General features: G+C 38.9%; 1 long non-coding RNA gene across 1 annotated transcript in view; it reads left to right on the top strand.

Annotated features, from left to right (window-relative positions):
- The window catches only part of LOC130680419 (uncharacterized), a 29,833-nt gene extending 25,971 nt beyond the window's left edge, over positions 1-3,862 (top strand). The window contains exons 3-4 of the long non-coding RNA XR_008993419.1: positions 802-919; positions 3,797-3,862. This is a non-coding gene — a long non-coding RNA (uncharacterized LOC130680419). The remainder of the gene's footprint in view (positions 1-801; positions 920-3,796) is intronic.
- Positions 3,863-12,580: the final 8,718 nt, after the last annotated feature.

Genomic DNA, 12,580 nt, shown 5'->3' with positions numbered 1-12,580 from the left:
AATTAACTCAAAATGAGTTAAAGACATAAATGTAAGACCTGAAGCCACAAAACTCCTAGAAGATAGGAATAAATCTCCTTCACATGGAGATAATGGATTTTGGATATCATACCTATAGCACAGGCAACAAAATAGAAAAATAAGTGAAACTATATCAAAGTAAAAAGCTTCTACATAGCAAGAAGAAATCATCCACAAAGTAAAATGACAACCATAGAAGGGCAAACCATATATCTGATAAGGGGTTAAAATATATAAGAATATGTCTAAAATATATAAAGAACTCACATGACTCAATGGCCAAAAAAAACAAGACCCACAAATAACCCATTTAAAAAATGGGCAAAGGGCCTGAATAGACTTTTCTCCAAAGAAGATATACGAAAGGCCAACAGGTACATGAAAATGTACTCAACATTACTAGTCATTAGGGAAGTCCAAATGAGAACCACAGTGAAATGTCACTTCGTACCTGATAGAATGGCCATCATCAAAAGTGCAAGAGATAGCAAATGCTGGTGGATCTCTGGAGAAAAGGGAATGCTTGTAAACTTTCAAAAGTTTTTCTTAGTTACCCTTTTATTGCTGAATTAATTTTCTTGTACTCAGAGGATGTAGTAGGTGTAGTTTTTGATACTGATTGAAATATTTACAGATTCTTTTTTGGCTTAGTATGTTGTAACTCCAGGGGGGAAATCCTGGGGCAAAATACCTCTAAAACTGAAATTAGTCAAGGGAGAAATCAAGTTAAGAAACCCTTTTATTTCTTACAAGCAGTTGTTCCATCTCTCTCTTGACCAGCTGCAGCAGAAGAGCTCTCCACCCAACCTCTCCAGTCTAGATAAAACCTCACAGGACCTTGGAACTACCTATTGATATGCAGATGGCCTAATCTCTCCACTAGGCCGATGAACTAAAGGTAGGTGAGGGATTCTGGAAATTTACCATTTTACCCACAAATGTAATAAATTTAGATCACTTGTATTGTGTTTTTTATGCCTTTTGTAACTGCCGAGTTTCAGTCTGCTTCATGTATTGTTAACAGGGATAGATATGTTGAAATTTCTTATAGGACAGTGGATTTAGCAAATTTTCATTGTGGCCTATCAATTTTTACTTTATATAATTTGAAGAAATATTTTAGGAACCCATAAGCTCTAACACTTGAAGTATTTTATCTTCCTGGCAAACTGTAGTTTTTATCAATATGCACTCATCCTCTTTTTTTTTCATAGTAATTGTTTTTGCCTTAAATTCTACGACCAGTCAGACTAGCTTTCTTTAGTATTTTTCTAGTGTATCTTTTTTTGTCCTTCCAACTTTTCTGTGTTCTGATTTAGATGGCTTTTTAGAAAGACCACATAGTGAAACTGCATATTTTGTCCAACCTGATGGGTTTTGTCTTCCTCTGGAATCTTCAGATCACCTAAACTTCTGCCATCATCCTCCCACCTTGAACACTATTGTTATCCAATCTTTTAGTTAAATTTTAGTTTTTTTCTGTGTTCTCAGGAGGGAAGAGTGTTCCTGGCCCCGAGGCAAATCCTAAATCAATGGAAAGGATCAGTTGGGAGAAACTGTTTTTATGGCTCACAGCTTCCTCAAATTTGCTAGCTAGACCCGACCCCATTCATCTCCTCTGGAGCACTGCAGCCATGGCAGCTCTCTCCTTCCCACCCACCCCTTCCTGGAGGAACTCCATTGGCAGGTCTGTGATGACTGGCACACACCAGGCCAATTACGTGCCAAGAATGGAAGGGAGGAGAGAATGGCCCTTATCTCTCCATACCTTGCCGGGGATTGACAGGAGGTTCTGCAGGGGTAAACAACTATTGACATGCAAATGAACTAAGGCTAGGTGGGAGAGTCTGGAAATTCTGCAATTTACCGTACACTCTGCAAAGTAAATATTATTGTTCTTTTACATTTTATATTTTTTTGATTTACCACAAGATTACGTTTTTAAGCTCTTTATACCCTCTTTTATTTCAGACTTTTCTCATATTTTCTTTTCCCCACCAGTGCAGAAGTGTGCATCTGCACTAATCACATTTCCTCTCCTTTCCTTCCAGTGGACCAGTGAACCCTTTGGAAGCCTGTACATAGACCTTAAGTTTAGAGCTACTGACCTAACTGAAAATTGTCTTGCATATCATACTTTTTGGTGTCTTAAATTCAAATAAAAGACTTTTTTAGCCACAAAGCTGCTATTTGCAAAAAAAAATTGACCAGTAAAAAATTTAGTAAGCGGATTAGATTACTGCCCCCACAGCCCTAGCCCCTCAAAAGTAGATTATCTTTTTTCCGGGAAGACTGACCAAAGGAACAATGAGCCCTGCCATAGGGTAGGGTGGTTCCTGGATGATTTCTCTGTACTGCCAAGAGTTTTTCTCTTCCATTACTGCACTTGGTCATTGGCAACACTTGCATATCAATTTGTGACAAAGTAATGGTTTCTGAGTTCTGACTATACAATTTTTTTTTAACTAAAGCATTTATTTTTTAAACAAAAATATATAACTATACAATTTAGGCACAATCTTGTGGGTCTAAACTTGTAGGACTAGGAAGACAGCCTCTAGTAATAAGCAGACTTTGTTTTTGCTTACTGGGTCAGCTAAGCTAGCCTGTGTTTTTCTAAGATGTTGGAGTTCTTGGCTCATGTCAACTCTTGGTCAACAGAGACTATATGCATCGAGATACTGTATAGACAGTAACAGGCAACAGTACAGTTTAGCGTCCTGAGAGAATAAGCATTCCCACCAGCCAATGGCTGCAGTCTATTTATATTTTCCTAAGGCAAGGACAAGCCTTGCAGCTGACTTTATGACAAGAGAAGCAAGAAAAAGGATACAGAAATGGAAGCAATCCAATGAGAGAAGAATACATGATATAGGCGGAGGATAAGAGTGCCCAAAAAGGATGCTTATGTGTTTATTTATGGTCAAATCAGTGAAATGCTAACCTGAATGTCAATACCTTGATTTAATTGAAAGTCCAGGTGATAGCTGCTGTACGGTGTTCTGATGGTGTCTGTGAAGTGTCCCGGGAAAACCACAGGCTTTGAAATCACATGAACCTGGGTTCAAATGCTGGTGGTTCTAGTACTCCACTCTGTGACCTCTAGTAATTGCTTTTACTTCTCTTGGTGTTAGTCTCCCCAGTTTACAAAAGGGGAATGAATGTATCTACCATGGCAATGTCATGACGATTAACTGTAATGGAAGCAAAAGACTTGCAACACCTGCCCTGTGACAGCTCGGCAGTAAAGGGGAGCAATTATCATTATATGACACGAGATCCATCCCTGAATCTCTCCCTCTCCACAGGTTTCCAGTCTATAGAATGAGGTCAGGAGGGAATTGATCTCTTCTATCTACCTTATGAAAGGGCTGTCAAGGCATAAACGAGCTTGAGCACTTGGTGACATTAAGAGTAATTCCATTTAAGAATTCTTTAAGAATTCTGGCTACCCCTCCCTCCCCAAAAAAGAAATAAAATTCAAGTGATATGTGGATATAGGTAGTCTTTAAATAATAATTCATTTCACCCAAGCTTTAAAATACCACCAAACTTTAAATGTGTCTTTGTTCATTTTTCCTCATAGTTTTGTGGATATAGTTTCCAGATTTCTTCATTGTATTTCCAGTCCAAGGGAGAAACTGGAACTATACATCTGTGGGAAGAATCTCCTTGTGAAATAGTTGGCTTTCTTTGACATTTTGAGATTCTGTGTATATTTAAATGTCCCGGTGAATCACCTACATCCCATGATTTTCCTCTTTGCCTCTCACAGCCCCTGGGAACTTCCTAGCCTGGAGTTCATGTCCCTCCGTACAGCTGCTGTCCATTTGTTCCAGGTATGCACCCTGCTAAGGAAGGTTTTGCATGTGCATTTCTTCTTGCTTGCTTCTGTTTAGCTGCTATGGGCAGATTTACCTTCTGAGATAAAATGAAAGGGACTTCATAGCCAAATAAATTCTACCCTGAGCAGGATTTGTGTCCAAATCATTTTAACAAAGTTGAACACAAAGCTGGGAAATGCACCATCCTGACAATCTTTGTCATCCTTCCCTAAAGCTGAGAATGCAGCCAATTCTAAGCAGCTAGCTCCCAGCCTCCTGTTCCCCTCAGCCACTCCCTGGCCTTTCTTCATTCTCCAGCGACAATGTCACTTCTTACAGAAGACACGGTCAGCCCCAAATCATATTACCCCAAGTTCTACTTTCAAAGTAAAATAAAATGGAGAAAGACCCATTTTCCCCCCTACCTTTTTACCTTGTTCATTTTTGGAATCAAGGAATAGTATCTAGAAAAAAGTGGGCATTCAATAAATATTTCTGGCATGAATAAACAATGTAATGTAGAGGATGAATTGGATTTTCTAAACCCTGACTATGGTGGGTGCTGTGCACTGGCTTGTTTGGTATCCATTCCAACCTCATTCTTCTGTGTTTTCACAAAAAATAGGGGCTGGAAATCTGAAAGCTTTATTTCCCAGATTTCCTTGCAGCTGAGGTTACAGGTATAATTTAGGTTCTACCAACCTGATGCACTCATGTGAGATTTGGATTTAAAACTCAGTGAAGTGAGGAGAGAGGCATGAGGCATTCATTTTGCTGATATGAGTTGTGAGAGGCAGTGTAAAGCTGTGGTTGGCAGCTTGTTCATTTGATGGCTTGTTACAGCTCAGGAGGAAGTTCTCCCACCACTGGCAGAAATTTCTAGAAGCTCAAGCCAGAGCCTACTTCTATAGCCTTTCCTCCCAATACACTAAAATACATCTATTTTTGCATAAACTGTTGTCTTCAACCTAAGTCTACTATAGCATACTCATTAAAGTCTATGACCTCTTTCATCACCTCATACCACCCCACACTCATTTTTAACTTTTCTTGTATAATACCTACCTCAGTGACTCAGATGAAATATATCTTATTGTATTGGACTTGGAAAAATAAATAATTGAATCTTTCCATTCATTCAACCAATAATTGTAATCAATATTTGCCAGACCCCAGGAGCTCTGTCTAAGGACACCTGGACATGAGTACATCCACTTCACCAACTCACCTCTTGGACCTGCTTACTGCAGGGCCTCACACCCACTTCTGCCACATCGAAACTTCCTCTAGTCTGCAGATACTTTTCAGTCATCATATTAATAAAATACTGTAATCCTAATGTTCATTTTTGTATTTTTAAAAACTGAGCACAGTGAAATACTTTATTGAGTCCCCTGCCTTCTGAGTTATAAAAATATATAGAGGAAGAGCTGTGAGGAATTTAATGCAACAAACAAACATGTATGTATATGTAAAGCAAAAACAACCCACAAATATTTAAATGTTTTTATTTATTTATTTATTTATTTATTTTTGTATGAAACCATAATTATTTTTTTTAATTTTTATTGAGGTACAATTGATGGTTTCTCTTATGAAACCTTCTCTTATGAAGGTTTCACATGAAAAAACAATGTGGTTACTACATTTACCCATATTATCAAGTCCCCACCCATACCCCAATGCAGTCACGGTCCATCAGTGCAGCAAGATGCCAGAGATCCACTATGTCTCTTCTCTGTGATACACTGTTCTCCCCATGATCCCCCACACCATGTGTACTAAACATAATACCCCTCAGTCCCCTTCTTTCTCCCTCCCCACCCACCCTCCCACACCCCTCCCCTTTGGTAACCACTAGTTCATTCTTGGAGTCTCTGAGTCTGCTGCCATTTTGTTCCTTCAGTTTTGCTTCGTTGTTATACTCCACAAATGAGGGAAATCATTTGGCATTTGTCTTTCTCTGCCTGGCTTATTTCACTGAGCATAATGACCTCCAGCTCCATCCATGTTGTTGCAAATGGTAGGATTTGTCTCTTTCTTATGGCTGAATAGTATTCCATTGTATATATGTACCACATCTTCTTTATCCATTCATCTACTGATGGACACTTAGGTTGCTTCCATATCTTGGCTATTGTAAAAAGTGCTGCGATAAACATAAGGGTGCACATGTCTTTTTGAATCTGAGAAGTTGTATTTTCTGGGTAAATTTCAAGGAGTGGGATTCTCCGGGTCAAATAGTATTTCCATGTTTAGTTTTTTGAGGAACCTCCATATTGCTTTCCACAATGGTTGAAATAGCTTACATTCCCACCAACAGTATAGAAGGGTTCTCCTTTCTCCACATCCTCACCAGCATTTGTTGTTCTTAGTTTTTTCAATTCTAGCCATGCTTACTGGTGTGAGGTGATATCTCATGGTTTTAATTTGCATTTCCCTGATGATTAGTGATGTGGAGCATCTTTTCATGTGTCTGTTGGCCATCTGAATTTCTTCTTTGGAGAACTGTCTCTTCATATCCTCTGCCCATTTGTTAATTGGGTTATTTGCTTTTTGGGTGTTGAGGCATGTAATTTCTTTATATATTTTGGATGTTAATCCCTTGTCAGATATGTCATTTACAAATATATTCTCCCATACTGTAGGATGCCGTTTTGTTCTGTTGATGGTATTCTTTGCTGTACAGAAGCTTTTTAGTTTGATGTAATCCCATGAGTTCACTTTTGCTTTTGTTTCCCTTGCTCTAGGAGATGCATTCAGGAAGAAGTTGCTCATGCTTATATTCAGGAGATGTTTGCCTATGTTGTCTTCTAAGAGTTTTATGGTTGCATGACTTACATTCAAGTATTTAATCCATTTCAAGTTTACTTTTGTGTATGGGGTTAAACAATAATCCAGTTTCATTCTCTTGCATGTAGCTGTCCAGTTTTGCCAACACCAGCTGTTGAAGAGGCTGTCATTTCCCCATTGTATGTCCATGGCTCCTTTATCATATATTAATCGATCATACATGGTTGAGTATGACCATCAGGGCTCTCTGGTCTGTTCCATTGGTCTATGGGTCTGTTCTTGTGCCAGTACCAAACTGTCTTGATTACTGTAGCTTTGTAGTAGAGCTTGAAGTTGGGGAGTGTAATTCCCCCAGCTTTATTCTTCCTTCTCAGGATTGCTTTGGCTATTCGGGGTCTTTTGTGGTTCCATATGAATTTTAGGACAATTTTCTCTAGTTCATTGAAGAATGATGTTGGTATTTTGATAGGAATTGCATTGAACCTATAGATTGCTTTAGGTAAGTTGGCCATTTTGACAATATTAATTCTTCCTATCCATGAGCAAGGGATGTGTTTCCATTTATTGGTATCCTTCAAATTCTCTCATGAGTGTCTTATAGTTTTCAGAGTATAGGTCTTTCACTTCCTTGGTTAGATTTATTCCTAGGTATTTTATTCTTTTTGATGCAACTGTGAATGGAATTGTTTTCCTGATTTCTCTCTTTGCTAGTTCATTGTTAGTGTATAGGAATGCCACAAATTTCTGTGTATTAATTTTGTATCCTGCAACTTTGCTGAATTCAGATATTAGATCTAGTAGTTTTGGAGTGGATTCTTTAGGGTTTTTTATGTGCAATATCATGTCATCCACAAACAGGGACAGTTTACTTCTTCCTTGCCAATCTGGATGCCATTTATTTCTTTGTTTTGTCTGATTGCCGTGGCTAGGACCTCCAGTACTGTGTTGAATAGAAGTGGGGAGAGTGGGCATCCTTGTCTTGTTCCTGATCTTAAAGGAAAAGCTTTCAGCTTCTCGCTGTTAAGTATAAGGTTGGCTGTGGGTTTGTCATATATGGCCTTTATTATGTTGAGGTACTTGCCCTCTATACCCATTTTGTTGAGAGTTTTTATCATGAATGGATGTTGAATTTTGTCAAATGCTTTTTCAGCGTCTATGGAGATGACCATGTGGTTTTTCTCGTTCTTTTTGTTGATGTGGTGGATTATGTTGATCATTTATATGCTTTTTAAAGTATTTTTATACTATGTTAAAAAAAAAACCACAAAATAAATAAATAAATAAATAAATAAAATAACACAAAATAAAAAGGGATCAGCCAACACCTATCTTAGTAGTCCTTCCAAAAGTTTCTGTACCCAATACCCATGCAGGCTGGCTGTTGTCTTTTTCTTCTCTGCACAGCTTGCAGTTTATTTTAGCATCATCAGAGATGACTTGGGCTCTAGTTCTTAAAATCAAACTTGTGCCACCAAGTCCAAGAGCCTGAATCTTTGTGTTTTGCACTCTCAAGCATTCCTTCCACCTGCTCTTAAACAATCCTCCTGTGTTCTTCCAATAGGTTCTTTTTATTGACATCTGGCTTCATGCCACTTGAGGATATCACCTTCACTGTGAGCATAGGTCTCTGCATGAGAACGCTGATTCCTGCCAAGGCTGAGGTTTCCATGTACTTCCGAAGGAGCCAAATACTCAAAGTGACTATGCAATGCTGTACAATCCCTTTCATAATCATACTGTCTGAATAATACTGCTCCAAGAATAAATGGAAGGGCGCCTTTCTTCCTTAATGTGTGACCTGATTGAAAACCAGAGCAAAATGACTTGAGCCCCATGTCTCACCGTAGCCTGAAAACAGCTCCCTTCACTGCATAAGGCTGACATTTATGCATTTGAGCTTTAACTGAGGAAATAACAGAGCTCAGTAAGCACCGAGACCCTTCACAATGCATGAGCATTATCTTTTTCCATGGGTGGGGAAAAGCAGAAAGGATTCAGTATGCGGATAATACCCATGGTTTCTTTGAATCTAAAAAATGTGCTTCAAACACACACTTTCCTTTAATGTAGTCTGATAAAATGTTTATATTTATGTTTGATTTTCAGTTGTTAGATTACCTTGGTCTTTTTTGTGCTCTTAAAGAGCCTCTGTCCCCTCTCTTCATCAGATCTAACTGTCTGCATGTGGGTATCTTGCACTGGAACAGGCTCCTGTCACTCCCAGGCTGCTGTCGCACTTCCTGTGAGTGCTCAGAGTATTTCAGCCTAAAATGATTCCCCTTCTGCAAGAAGAAACTAGAAAAATCTGTTTAGAGAGTAATGAGGAAAGTTCTAATTATTTCTGTAGAAATTGACCAAGAAAGTAAGCCTAAGTGATAGAAAAAATAAATACGAAGACCTTTTTTTTAATAAATCTTGAAATTGATGATTGATAAAAGGCTGATGACTCTTGATATAGCAGACTTTCATTTGGGTTTTCTGGAAGAGTCTATTGATGTCAATATTGATGAGTAAGCAAGGGCAGTAAGTCGTACAGATCAGGATGCTGCTCATTTACCTTCTTCAAAACAACACAGGATAAAAACAAAAACTTTAGAAGTGTATAGATTTAAGGGAAATACTTTCAATCTGCTATGCTCTAAGAAAAATCAGAAAGAACTGAAGAAGGATTAATGTATTCTATTTATTTTTATCCAGTAGCTCATATCTCATATCACAGGATTTCATTTTTAATATAATGAGCAAGTTAGAGAGAATGATTATGTAATTGACTGTTAGTTTCCTAGATTATTTTTGTAATGATTAATATCTTTTAATCATAAAGATCTATAATACAGACATTCCACTGTAGAAACTTTCATAAAGGCTTATCATCCTGCAATCATTTAAATACACTTCTTAGATTCAAACTATGGAAACAACACTGAAAATATTGTGCAAGGCTGAATTTTTGCTCTTTGGTTAATGGTGAACCAAATGTGATTGAAGCAGATTCTAATACATAAAACCATATTGACTGAGCAGGTGCTTAAATAGAATGTAGCCTCTGAAGTTCCCTACTTATGATTCACAACTCAAATTTAACAACTTAAAGTTTCCAGAGAAAAATAGATTTTATACTTTTATAATCTGTCTTATACAATGGAGCGTTCTTAAAAAGTGGAAAATGTTTTAATGACCTGCTAAATAACAGGGGACATCTCAATGAAGTAGACCCTTGGCTAGGTGAGAACTACCCGTCTAGTTTAGGTTGAAAGCCACTCTTACGCCTTCCCCTCCTTGGATCCCTTATTTGCTGATGGCATTGCTCTTACCGCTGCCATTCCCCACCAAAAGGCATCTCATCCATTTCAAATCCTTCTGTTACCCCTAACGGAGAAGCACCCTACATCTAAATATGCTTTCATCCTTCCAGTTGATTCTCTTCCACAAAAGATGTGTACAAATGTTGAATTTTGAGAAAAGATGAATGTTTGTAAAAGTGAAGCAGTGAGATATAGGTGAAGAGAAGAGCAAGCTTGCAGTTATTTTGCCTTCCCTAGAGCAATGCATGTGCACTGGATGACAACCAGTGACCCTTTTCTGTGTGTAAGAGAGCATATACAAGAATGAACATCACACAGTCCTACCTTCCATTTAGATGAGCCATGGAGCAGATACTCTGGACATGTATGCTCACATTCACTAAATACTTATGCTTATATATCTACCTGTACACTTATATATGCATGAGTCTCTATACATGCCTCACAGAATTAATGAACTCTTGTTTTATTCAGTGGTTACTTAAGATTTGCTTTGTCAAAGTTTCCTGGTGCTACAGAAACCAGGCTTTCTCCATTTCTACAATATTTAGAAAACCCTAGGCCAGGGCTGTGATCATGGAAGTGCCATGTACGTGTAGTGGACAATTAGCAATACTGAGGAAAGAGCATTCATTCACTCTTTTCAGGATTATTTCTTGAGTGTTTGCTGTGTGCCAGATACTTGAGGCCCATTGTGAGGATGGGGACACACAGGCCGTAGAAAGGGCACCCAAAGCCTGACTGAAATCATAGCATCTAAGCCCTGAGTCGCTACAGGAAGTCAGTAAGCCCCCTCTCAACTCTATAAGAAAATATCATAACTAAAGGTTACAAGCAGTTCAGAACAGCAGGACTGAAATACTGTCCTAATCATGCTTAACTAGAGAATGTTAAGCAATCTGTGCGTGTGATGAATGGTCAAACCTAAATTTGTTCTTGTATATTTACTTATGTAATTCAGCTGTAGTATTTTTTTAACTGTTTGGAAAGTTCAGTTCATATACCATGTGATTAAGTTCTCTCCAAGCAAATTCCTGTTTGCCCTGAGCCCTGAGGAAAGAATATGAAGAGGGTTTAGGTTTTACCAGATATACCAGAGATAACTATAATAATCATTGTCACTAGTCTAGTACTTATGTAGGACAGATCACCCCTGACTGGGTCCACATTTACCCTGACTATAGGTAGAGAGCAAAGATGAGGTTAACCTACTGGCTTCTGAAAACAGGAGGGTCATAAACTAAGCCCAGTGCCTAATAGAGGAGATCAATAAAGTGCTGGTGTGGGTGGTGCTAATAACAGTTTATAGATGCTCCAAAGCCCGTGAGTCATCATCATTAATTTAGCTCCACATGCGTGTAGGCAGAATAATAGGATTCAGACAGGCCTGTGAGGGAAAGATCTATCATATTGATCAAGTGCAGCAGGCAGAAAGACAGGCTTTCTGGTCTCGTATCTGACAGTGTTATGATGCAGTGAAAGGCAGTCGATGGAACCCTCCCATCTGACTAGGCGGCCCAGGGCTTGGAGCACAGCCTCAAATTGTGGCCTCCTTCACTCTCAAGTCCACTTTTAGCCTGACACTGGGCATCAAGGCCCCTGTGGCCTCTCCAACCCTGAGAGCAGGCTTCTGTTCGACTCTTGAGCCATATCCTTCCTTTGTGCTTTAGGCTAATATGTGGAAACCTACTTCGTTCTTGGAGCTTGTTACTAAATTTGTCAGGAAATTAATTCTGTCTAGAAAGGAGGCTCTGCCTTTGGTGTCCATCATTCCCATTTCCTGCCTGGACTTAAAAGCTGGTCTCTGAACTCCAGTCAGGTGGCTGGGCTCCTGTTCAAAGACTGTCATGCATGCCTGCCTGCATGTACTTCCCAAGGTCACCTGCTAATAGTTCTCCCTCACTAAGGTCCTGCCGCTGGTTTGGGGGCTGCCATTACTTCAAGTGGCAATACAGATGCTAATTTCTTACCAAGTATCATTTGTGGTTTCCAGATGCTGAATTCTGTGTAGGGTCTAGATGGTTGCTCAGCTTCACAAATAGGTTGTTTTTCCATTTTTCACCTTTCTATCTACTTATTGTAGTTAACTGGGCCAAACCCATTCCTCTCATGGAATATGCTAAGTGGTGTAGGAGAAACAAATTGTCCTTGACCTTAAGAAGGACCATTAATAACAACTGCAATTTAATACATTAATTAAGTGCATATTTTTTATTGGCTACCAAACACTAAATGTTGGAAGCAGAGAAACAATAAGAAAAAAGACAAGATTCCAATTCTTGTGGAGCTTATATTTTCAGGCATGCATACACACATGCATTTGTGATGTTGAAAAGAGGGGGTGGACAAAAAAAAATTCACTATTAGATTATAAATGCTTCAGTGTAGAGGATTTAAGGTGGTGAAGTGATAGAGCTATTTCACACTGGATGGTTAGGAAGCCTCTCTGTAGTGGTGACATTTGCAAGGAACGTTTGAAGTGACATCAAGGAGCCAGCCATTGGATGATCAAAGAGAACATATTTTGAGAAGGTGGAAAAGCTGGGCAAAGGTCCAAAAACAAGAATGAGCCTGAGGATCTGAGACTCAGATCACAGTGGCTGGAGATAGTAGAGGGGGAAGAAGTGGTTGGCATGA

This window comes from Manis pentadactyla, chromosome 13 (genome assembly GCF_030020395.1).
Source record: "Manis pentadactyla isolate mManPen7 chromosome 13, mManPen7.hap1, whole genome shotgun sequence".
NCBI lineage: Eukaryota > Metazoa > Chordata > Mammalia > Pholidota > Manidae > Manis > Manis pentadactyla.
This window is presented reverse-complemented; position numbering and strand designations above follow the sequence as displayed.